Genomic DNA, 10,922 nt, shown 5'->3' with positions numbered 1-10,922 from the left:
GCCTTTGGGTAACAGTGGAGTTCACTTCCATATAGCAACACAGAAAGAACACTAACACAGAACAACCTCAACTTGATCTTAGCGTTGAGATAACTGCGTTTCCAGATTTTAGGCAGGGCAGGGAAAGCGGATCTAGCGCTATTAATGCATTGGCAAACATTTATCACGCTTCCTAGATATACAAATTGATCGACGCTTTCGATGCTCTGCCGATCAATGTAAATAGGGAGAGCATGATGATCTTTGAGATTGAGAACCTCTGATTTGTTGGCGTTTATCTTCAAGGCAGCATGAAGAACGTCCCCGAGAGCAAGAAGTAGTAATATCGGTGACAGAATGCAACCCTGGCGGACTCCGCTTTGGACCTCAAATTCCTCCGAGATTTTACTTGGGTTCAACACGTGCAATTTGGCGTCATCATGTGTCGCTCTGTATCCGGATAGCTGAGTGGTTTGAGCACAAGGCTGTTGTACGGAAGGTCGCGGTTCAAATTTCACTGGTGGCAGTGGGATTTGTATAATGATTTGACGTCGGATACCAGTCGACTCAGCTGCAAATGAGTACCTGAGTCAAATCAGGGTAATAATCTCGGGCGAGCGCAATGCTGACCATATTGCTTTCTACAGTGTACTGTAGTGTACCGTAACGGTCTTGCGCCAACGATTATTATCATATTATTATTATGTGTCGCTCTGATAATAGCTATTAGTTTTTTCGGAATGCCCCTCCTGTGTAGAGCACTCCAGATACATTCTCTGTTCATACTATCGAAAGCTTTCTTGAAATCAGTGAAGAGCAGGTGCAGCGAAGATCTAAATTTTAAGCACTGTTCCAAAATGATCCGTAGGGTATTGATGTGGTCAATACAAGAGGATCGGAGCGATGGCAGCTCTCTGCCGATCAAGTTTGCGAGATGTTCTTTGAGGCGTTTCAGGATTATATATTAGCTATTATCTTTGTGTGCATTCTGGGGACCCTCGCTGTCATTATCAAGGAGCTTGGGCACATTCTAGAAACCAATAATAATCCGTTTTCGATAGCCAAAGATTGTTACCGTGAGGTCAGCCCCTATCCGAGGCGATGTTGACGTTTCGGTAGCAATAAAATTTCAAAATTTGCAGGTTGTTAGCTCATAAATTTCTATCCCTTTTAGTCACCTCTTACGACAAGCAGGAAAGGCTTTGTGTGTATTCTTAAGTCCCAACTCACAGTGGATAGTATACCTCTATTTTCGCTCCACTCAAAAGTCATTTTGCACTTTTTTAATTGATTATTGAGCCAATTCAAAAGCTTCGAAGCTTCTCATAAATTCTTCATAAATTTCCATGGTTTCTTTTTGCCTTCTGACTATGATAACCGAGAGTTAATAGGAGAAAACCATCGTGTGACCAAAATTCCATAGGGTATGAACGCACAGTACATTATTATTCTGTTAAGGGAAAGTCGTTTTTAAAGAACTATTGTGCCCCTTTTACTGGTTATACTGAACTTATTGATCATAGTATCTCAAGCAGGTCTATAACCGTCAGGAACTTTAGTCTGTTCCCTCCTTCCAGATATTTCAGCTTTGCATCTGGTATTAAGTGTTCTCCCAGATGCCTCGACCTACTTTGCACAAGTGCCGGACACTGTCCCAGGACGTGCATAGGGATTTCGTCATACTCCTCACAAAACCTGTAGGCAGTGTCCGTAGACATCCCTAGCTTTCCTAGGTGATAGTTCAGCCGACAATGATCAGTGAGAATTTCCACTATGATTCGGAGGTTCTTTTTGGTGAGGTTTAAGCAATCCTTTGTGCGCATGGGTTCGTATCCCCCAATAAGCACCCTGGACTGCTCCATCCCTGGTAGGCCCGCCCAGTACAGTTCCCTCAACTGTTCCTCTTCATTTCTTAGAGTCATAGCCATGAAACCGTTTCCGATTCTACAGAAGGGTTCTGGCCAGTGCAGGGCGTCCCTGCTCCCTTCTTGGCTAGTTCGCCGCTACCTCGTTGCCTTCCAACCTAGCAAGGCCTGGAACCGAAAGTATTCAGGCCTTGTTGGACCGGCCTAGTGTATTCAGTCTCTCAAGGCATTCCCACACCACTTTAGAGTTCCCCTGGTTGGACCTAAGTGTCTTGATCGCTGCTTGGCTATCGGTGAGAATAGCTATTTTCTGCCCCCTATAGTTCTTTAAGAGCTAAATACTTTATTTTTTTATGATATTAAATTATATTTAGCACTTAATTATTTACAACGTGAAATTAAATTAATATTAATTGCCGCAATAGCCAATCTCGAAGGCAGAAGACTCTCTATTCTTTTCTTTTATGTCCTGCCGTGAAGTCATGGCATTCTGCTCTCCACTCCTGTGGCGAGGTCTTAACTAAGTGGAGAGCACCGGTGGCGTCGTCCTTGCGCTCGCATTCGCAACATTCGAAACAAATTTCGAATGCCGCGAATCCTGCGGCGCCACATCATTGCGCCCCCAGATGAAACCGAGGGCTTTCAGCGACTGAATCCGGAACTGTGTTCCCCATCAGTTCTTGAAGCAAACGCGCCGTTGTTTTGGGGTGCACACGGGCTTCAGCCTCAACAAGGAGACCGCCTTTTTATGTCCACCGATCTCGAGCTGGAAGAAATGTTCTCCCCGCTCGAGAACGCGGTACGGGAGGAGGCTGCAGCGGCTTCCGGACGGCATCCGTCCTGACCAGGACGTGCTTACACGTGTCCAGCTCCTTGGGCGCACAGCAGGTGTGGACGAGTGTTGGGTGGTGTTGAGTGGCCTTAATGCGTCGGAGATTGTCTTTCAGCAGACGCACCAACCCCAACTCCGTGAGACCCGATCTCTTGTCGAAGATCGGATCACTTGGGAGTCTCGGGTTCTCCCGGTATACCAGCTCCACGGAGCTGGTAGCAAATTCCTCTCGGCGGGTTGTACGTAGGCCGAGTAGGACAAGAGACAAGACTTGGGTCCAAGACGGATCGTCGCGTGCTAATGTCGGCTTTCAGCGTCCGGTGGCAATGTTCTAGCATCCCATTGGATTGCGGGTGGTATCCAGTAGTCCGCTGGTGTTTGAAACCCAGGAGTTTGCCTAACTCCGAGAAAACGGTGGACTCCAATTGCATTCCATGGTCAGTGATGACCACTGCAGGGACACCAAAGCGAAGTATCCACTCTCGACAGAGGGCTTCGGCACAAGATTGCGCCGTAATGTCTTTCAGAGGTATTGCCTCAGGCCACCGCGTAAACCTGTCGATGATTGTGAGGCAATACTTGTAGCCGTGCGAGTCTCGCAAAGGTCCTGCTATGTGGAGGTGTATGGTATGGAACCGCTTGGTAGTGCGGGGGAATGAGCCCACTTCTTTCCTTACATGCCTGGAGACTTTACACTTTTGGCATGCGATGCACTCTCTGGCCCAGGAATTGACATCCTTGTTCATGGGGGCCCAGAAATATTTATCGTTGACTAACCGATTTGTTGACCTGATGCCTGGATGCGCTAAGTCGTGAACTGCGTGGAACACTTCCTTTCGAAAGGTGGCCGGAATGTATGGCCGAGGTCCCTTTTTCGAGTCTTCGCAGCAGAGAGAGAGGTTCGAGCAGAAGATGGGCAATTCCCGGCAAGAGTCGAGAAGTCGAGTACGGCGGGGATGTTAACCTCGGAGACACGTGACAAAGCGTCAGCAACTATGTTGTCCTTGCCGGACACGTGGTGTATGTCTGACGTAAACTGGCTTATAAAGCTCAGATGTCGAAGCTGACGAGGGGACGCTTTGTCAGGCTTTTGTTTCAAAGCATATGTGAGAGGCTTATGGTCCGTGAACACTGTGAACGGCCTGCCTTCAAGGGAGAAGCGGAAGTATTTGATGCTCAAGTACGCAGCGAGCAGTTCACGATCGTATGTACTGTAGTTCCGTTGAGCGGGGTTCAACTGCCTAGAGAAGAAGCTCAACGGTTGCTAGACGTGATTCACCTTTTGGTGAAGAGCGGCATCTACTGCGGTGTTAGAGGCATCAACAAAAACGGCTGTCGGGATTTGCTGAACTCGCGGACAGCCTCTTCAGACCACACGATCTCTTGTGTGTCCTTAGTTTTGGGGCCAGACAAGTACGCGTTCAAAACGGAGTGGTGTTGGGTGGCCTTGGGCAGGAAACGTCGATAGAAGTTTAGCATGCCCAAGAACCTCCGCAAATCCTTTACAGTTTTCGGACGCGGGAAGCTTGTAATCGCTTGCACCTTGTCTGAGTCGGGGTGTATTCCTTCAGGGGAAATGGAGTGGCCGGGAAATCTCACCTGTGTTTAAAGGAACTTATATTTCTCAATGTTTAGGACTAACCCGGCCTCAAGGAGACGTTGAAAAATGCACTTGAGATGTGCTCAGACTCTGAGGAAGAAGCGATCAAAACATCATCCAAATATACGAAACAGAAGTCGAGGTTTCGCAGGACCGAATGGATGAACCTTTGAGAGGTTTGCGCCGCATTGCACAATCCGTACGTCCTGCCGTGAAGTCATGGCACTCTGCTCTCCACTCCTGTGGCGAGGTCTAAACTGAGTGGAGAGCGCCGGTGGCGTCATCCTTCCGCTCGCATTCGCAACATTCGAAATAAGTTTCGAATGCCACGAATCCTGTCGCGCCACAGTTCCTTTGGAGATTAAAGGAGGCACATTTGCCTATGGCATATATTTCCGCCTGGAATATGCTAGTGTACCTACCCATTGGTTCCAAGTACATTTTCCTTGGACCAATGACACCGGCACTCGCTCTATCTGCTGTGAGAGATCCGTCAGTATACCAAGTAATCAGTTGCTGGTTTAAGCCGTATGTCGTAGCCACGCTCTACCAGTTTGCCTTGTTACTCCAACGTATTTCAAACTTCTTACCGAAGTGAAACCTCGTTGCCATGTTATCCTTTGGTATCAGTAATTCGGGATACCGCCTAGAAAGAATATCAATCTTCCTTCGATTTAGGCTGATCCTGAATATTGCCTTTCTTGCACGTGTGGGCAGATGGAGTGGGGTTAATCCCAGATGGACCTCCAGGGATATTGTTGCGCATGTTCTCATTGCCTCACTGATACACACGCAAGCCAGTCTTTGAAGCATATGCAATTCTCTGGCTTGTGTGCTGAGTTCGGTTCTTTCTACCCAGATTACCACTCCATAGGTAATCATTGGCCTTACTATTGCAGTATATATCCAAAGTAGTATCTTCGGGCTGCGACCCCATTTTTTCCTGCTATGGATCTACAAGTCATCGGAGCTCTCGTGGTTTTCCGACAAGTGTTTCGGACATGTGCCTTCCAGAATACATACTATATACTAGGTTTATTATGATCAAAAATCCTCCCAATGAAAATAAGTTACCGTGTAGCAACAATGTTCACTCTGTATTAAGTACGTTCTCATGCTAGCAAACTCACAATTGAAACTTTTACAATTGTTTGTGCGTAAGATTACTAAAACGAGCGTTTTTATCAGTCTGTTATATTCGCTTCTAAGTCAGCGAAAACTGAAAACATGAAAACAACATAAATAAATTCCTGTATCAGATTTAAGTCCCACAAAAGCTCCACTACATAATTTTCATGACCTTGAAAATCACTCCACGCAGCGGAAATTTGGAGATAAGAACGGAGGGTGAATGATATGCGCATTGTTTATTTACAAAGGATTCAACTAACTTAAGGCACTCGGTTGGCCTGAGATTTCCATTTAATTTGGCAAAGCTGTGTTCATACTTTGCAGTAAGCCTTCAAGATTAGTGGAGTATGAATTGAATTTCTAATATGAACATTACTCTATTATTAGTAACATATATATGTACGCAGATATACAGATTCATGTGCGAGTTTGTTGTCAACTTTATAAAGTTCATTCCTCTTGATATGGTAAATATTTAGAAAAAAAAATGTAACTAGTTAGGCGTGTTTCGAAGCTGAGGTGATAATAAAAATATAAGGAAAAAAAAAATGCGAAAACGAAAAACATGTAGAGCATCGCCTAAGATAGTTGAATAAAATGTTAATTAAATCTTTTTTATAAATAAATAAATTCACTTCAAACAAACAAACAAAAACCAATAGTCGAATCGGAACTTCGGGGGGTATAGCCAAAAGAGCAGCTGAATTTCCACAATCATTCCACATATTTATGTTGCGCTGAGAGTATGCCTTCTGGGGCATGCCAGACATAATTAATTAACAATCTAATTGATTGCGGAGCTGATAAAGCATGGCATAAAGAGCAGACTATGTTTTCTTTGTTAATGGCGGAGACCTTGAAGTGAATATTTTTGAGATGAAAAGGTGATATAACTTGTATCGTTAATCGCGGTTTGCCGTTTACATTATTTAGCATAACTTTGAGAATGCCGACTGTTGGTTATGCGTGTAGTCTACACACCATCGGACAATTATGCAAAGATAAACGTCTATTAACATGTTTGTCATCTTTCTTTCATTCCATTCCTTCGTAAACAAATATTTTTTAGACTACGTATATGGACGAAATACCTAAACCATGATCGGGGGTTTAGAAATAGAAGAAATTCAAAAACCGGACGCTAACCAATTCAGGTATCAAAGTTTTTTAAACTTTGTACAAGAAACTTTGAACGCTAACTGTGAAGTACAAGGACCTTGACGAGATCACGACGAAGGAAGACATATGGAGAGGAATGGTGCCGCAATTTCGAATTCCAGACGGTAATGTCGACGCAATAAAGAACTTGGTAGCTGATTGGGCAAACAAATTGCTGGAAGTTGGCAAAGTCAAGATCGGATGAATTGTCTGCAGGAGTCGGGACAAAATATCTCCTAATATGTGTTTTAAATGTCAGAAGTACGGTCACATAGCTCCCCCTCGGACACCATCTTGTCGTAATGGCGCCTCACTAGATTCATGTTTGCCCATGGATAAATCTGTGGACGACAGGCTCTCCATTTCAGGGGAAAACCCGGCATCTACTACGCGGTGAGCCAGAAAGGATAGTACAACAACTCCCTCAATGAGAGGAACCGGAAACCTGACACTGTTGCTTAACTTTTCCAAAAAACGGGGGAGGAAAGCTCGGCAGAAGGAAACTTCATCCGCAAAGGAGAAGGCATTACATGCTTGCTTGTCAGAACCTCCTTCCCCTCTATCAGGAAAAGCGGAAGAAAGAGAAGCTGGTGATATGAACGTAACTGGTATAATTCCGGTATGTGGAAACAGATGCATGCAGCCCGGACACCGTGAACCTAGGAGGGCGCTCAGCCGACGACAACGAAAGCCACCACGAAAGTAGGTGAAGCTTCCTGGGAATGAAGACATGACTGACCCGTCGGTGAAGATTATTAAGTCTGTAATCTGAAAAGACTCATGGCCATCTGTCGACCATTCTTCTCTTTCGATGAGTACGACAGTGTATGTCTTTTCAAAGGCGAATTTGGGCTGCTTTGCGCTTCACCTCCAAATGAATGGGGGGGGGGGGGGGGGGGGGGGGGTGAATTTAGGATAGCTTCAAGTGCCACAGTCGGCATAGTACTCATTTATCCAGTAATACTTAGGCATGCTGTGTCCGCAAACTTGCCGGTAATTATTACGGCTAGGTCGTCCGCAAATGCTTGCGCGAAGACTTTTCTGTCTTTCTAGTCCTTTTAGTAGAAAAGACGTTAGACTGATCGGTCGGAAGCTTTTTGCGTCTGTGTGGGTGAGTTCCCCTGGTTTAGGAATGAATAACACCTCCACATCACGCCAGTTAATTGGAATATAAGCGTGTGCTAGGCATGCGCAATATATATTCCGAATATGTAGACCCAGGGCATATATTTCCTCTATCACTAGCGCAGGAACGATGCCATTCGAACCTGCAGACTTGTATTTATGAAACGAGTTAAATGCCCATTTTACTCGCTCCAGATACTACTTTGCATGCCAGATTTTAGTCTCTTCGTTGAGGGCTGTATGCATCTGTTGGCCCAGAGATTAGATTTTGGATTCTGCCTGGGAAGTGCACTTCAAGCAAATGCTTTGCCGTTTCTTCATTGCTTTCTGCGTACCTCCCATTCTGTAAACGTAAATTACCCAGTTTCTGGCCACATACTTTAACCAGAATCGGCTTCAGCTTTGAGGTTGCCGCAAGAGAGTTAGTCTCTTCGCAAAAGCGTCTCCATAGTGATCGTTTAGCCGATCTTATGCTCTTCCATAGAGCCTTCTGTGCCTCTTTATAGCGATTCCAGCTAGTGCTTGATTCACCCTTCAGAGCACGATTAAGGAGCATCCTTGTCGTTCTCCTCTGTTTTGCGAAATCCGAGTTCCACCATGGTGTTTTACCTTTCTTTGGTATCTTGAGTGGACAGCTTTCTTCGAAAGCTTCTCTCATGCTAGTTGTGATCATCTGGGTTGTCTTCTCAATTCCGACAATGGATTTGATGCACTTCCCAGGGATCGTGACTCGGGCGCTCAATTCTATTTTATACATCACCCAATCTGTCTTCCTCGGATTCCGAAATGGAGTCGGTGGAGGTGGATCCACGCCTATTACGAAATCAATGCGCCTGTGATCCGAGAGTGTGATATCGTCTGATACTCTCCACTCTACGATCAGAGCCGCGATGTCAGGAGATGCCACCCTGATGTCGATGACCTCTCGCCTGACCACGTTGAAGAAAGTGGGTTCATTACCCAAATTAAGGATCTGCAAATCGGTTCCTACTAAATACTCCAGTAGTCTTGATCTTCTTACAAAGCTGAGTGGTAGAAAACGCGAATCTGATGTCGGATTTTTTTTTTCTGACAGCTACCGCTGCCGTTCAGGAAAGAGGTACCGTCAAGGTGAGCTCGGAAAACACCTTGCCCAGAAATGGGATGGGGAAACACGGTCTTTGCGACGTGCTGATAGTGCTGGGAAGTTTGTGGACTTCTGTAGTTTCCACCGCTTCCTCATTGGCTGCACATTGTTTGAGCATAGAGCTTGTCATAAGGTCACTAGGGTTTCACATGACCGACACCGCACGAACAATCAAGTTGCATTTTGTAACTGATAATATTTTTTGTTGTGTTGTGACATATTAGATTGGACGATGGTCAAGCCCAAGAGGGGTGAGTTATCACAAGAATCTAAAAAGATGGAAAAATTTACCGTGAAGGTCCGCCCGCAAATATTGTGTTGTTTTGCCAAAACAACAATAACGTTCCAACCGGAACACTTACATATGAAAAGATGAATGGAACTTAATTCGCATAAAGCAATCCTCTATAGAGTATTGTGGAGAATATTAAGAAAGAACGATATCTTGATACAACATATACACGAAAACTAACTACATTTTAATAACGCGTACGTTGAGGAGTTTGATTACGACGCTACTGTGGTTGATATCAAAAGCGGGGGATTGCCATGTTTATGTCGTTGCATGTTAGGTCGCTACATCACTCCCCTTTGAATGACAGAGTCCTTCGGATGATCACAATTAACCCTGGCTGGAGAGGTGTTATAATAGGCTTCCATGAAACCCGCCATACCGATATAGGTGAGCCGCTACAACTGCTCCCTTTCGGAAATTTGCTGGAACTCGCTGGTGGACACGGGACCGCTATTTGCTTTTTCGCCTCTATCGTCGATTGCGCTGATGTTCCGGATGTCGAAGATGTTGAATGGAAACAACGACTTGCTTTTCGAAAAGACATGCTTCGTTGATGACATTCGCTCGTTTAAGGACAAACCTCGTTGGCTTGTTCCTCGAAATAATCGGTTTGTGGAAACGCCGGCTTCAATCTTTCCGTCGAGAGGTTGATGCGCTTTCCGGTTACCTCGATAGTGAATATAACCGGAGAGATTCTGAATATGGTTCACAAAGAGATTGGTTATCTGTACTCTCAAATTGCCTGGACACGTGAGTCGAGCTGCCGAACTCCTTTTTGGCTGATCTTGTGTCCTAAGTAGTCAACCTCCGCGACTTCAAACACACATTTTGCCGTGTTTACCACCATTCCAGAATCCTTCAGTCGCTTGAACAAGGTACGGAGATGTATTTCCTGTTCTAATTCGTTCTCAAGATAGACCAGAATGTCATCCAGATAATTCGGGCAAAAATCTAGGCCTGGAATTACCCCATCGATGAACCTTTGAAAGGTCTGCGCTGCGTTTCATAAGCCAAAGGTCATCACCGCAAACTCATATAAGCCGAACGGTGTTATTATGGCTGTTTTCGGAATGTCTTCCTCAGACATCGGAATTTGATGATAGGCACGGAGTAAGTCTACCTTCGAAAACACAGGCTTCCCGTTTAAGCTACCCACAATATCCTCAATGTGTTTCATGGGATATTTATCGGGTTTTGTGACCGTGTTGAGCTTGTGATAATCACTGCGTAGACGCCAAGATTTATCACGTTTAGACACCAAATGAAACGGGCTGGCCGATGAGCTGTTTGACGGTCGACAGTAGCTCTTGTCCATCAAATGTTGGAACTCCAATTTTGCCACTTTTAACTTTTCCGGAGAGTCTCCTTGGCCGCTCTGCTAAGGGGGAACCGGTGGTGACAATGTGGTGATGAACCTCATGTGTTGCGTTTGAATGGTCTAGCGAAGGGTTTGTTAAGGACGGAAATTCTTTAAAGATGCCGTGATACACAGAAGTTTCGCAAACGGTGGAAATGGATCGGTATTCGCTAGTAGCGATATGTCCCGCAGTCGACAATTTCGTGGTTGTGTCATAATCGCGGCGATTCTTGACATCCACCAAAATAGAATAGAATTTTAATAAATTCACACCAATGATGAGGCGTGAGAGGTCCGCGATACAGAAACGCCAAGTGAAGTTTCGCTTTAACCCGAGTGTTAAGTTCATCACCTTGTCACTATACGTCCTTATTACAGATCGATCTGCCGCATAAAGTTGAAACCAGGTCGGTGTGGATGTTCCGAAATTTCGCTGGCGGGGTATGACGGCAAT

This window comes from Hermetia illucens, chromosome 1 (genome assembly GCF_905115235.1).
Source record: "Hermetia illucens chromosome 1, iHerIll2.2.curated.20191125, whole genome shotgun sequence".
Classification (NCBI taxonomy): Eukaryota; Metazoa; Arthropoda; class Insecta; order Diptera; family Stratiomyidae; genus Hermetia; species Hermetia illucens.
Note: the sequence above shows the minus strand (reverse complement) of the source record.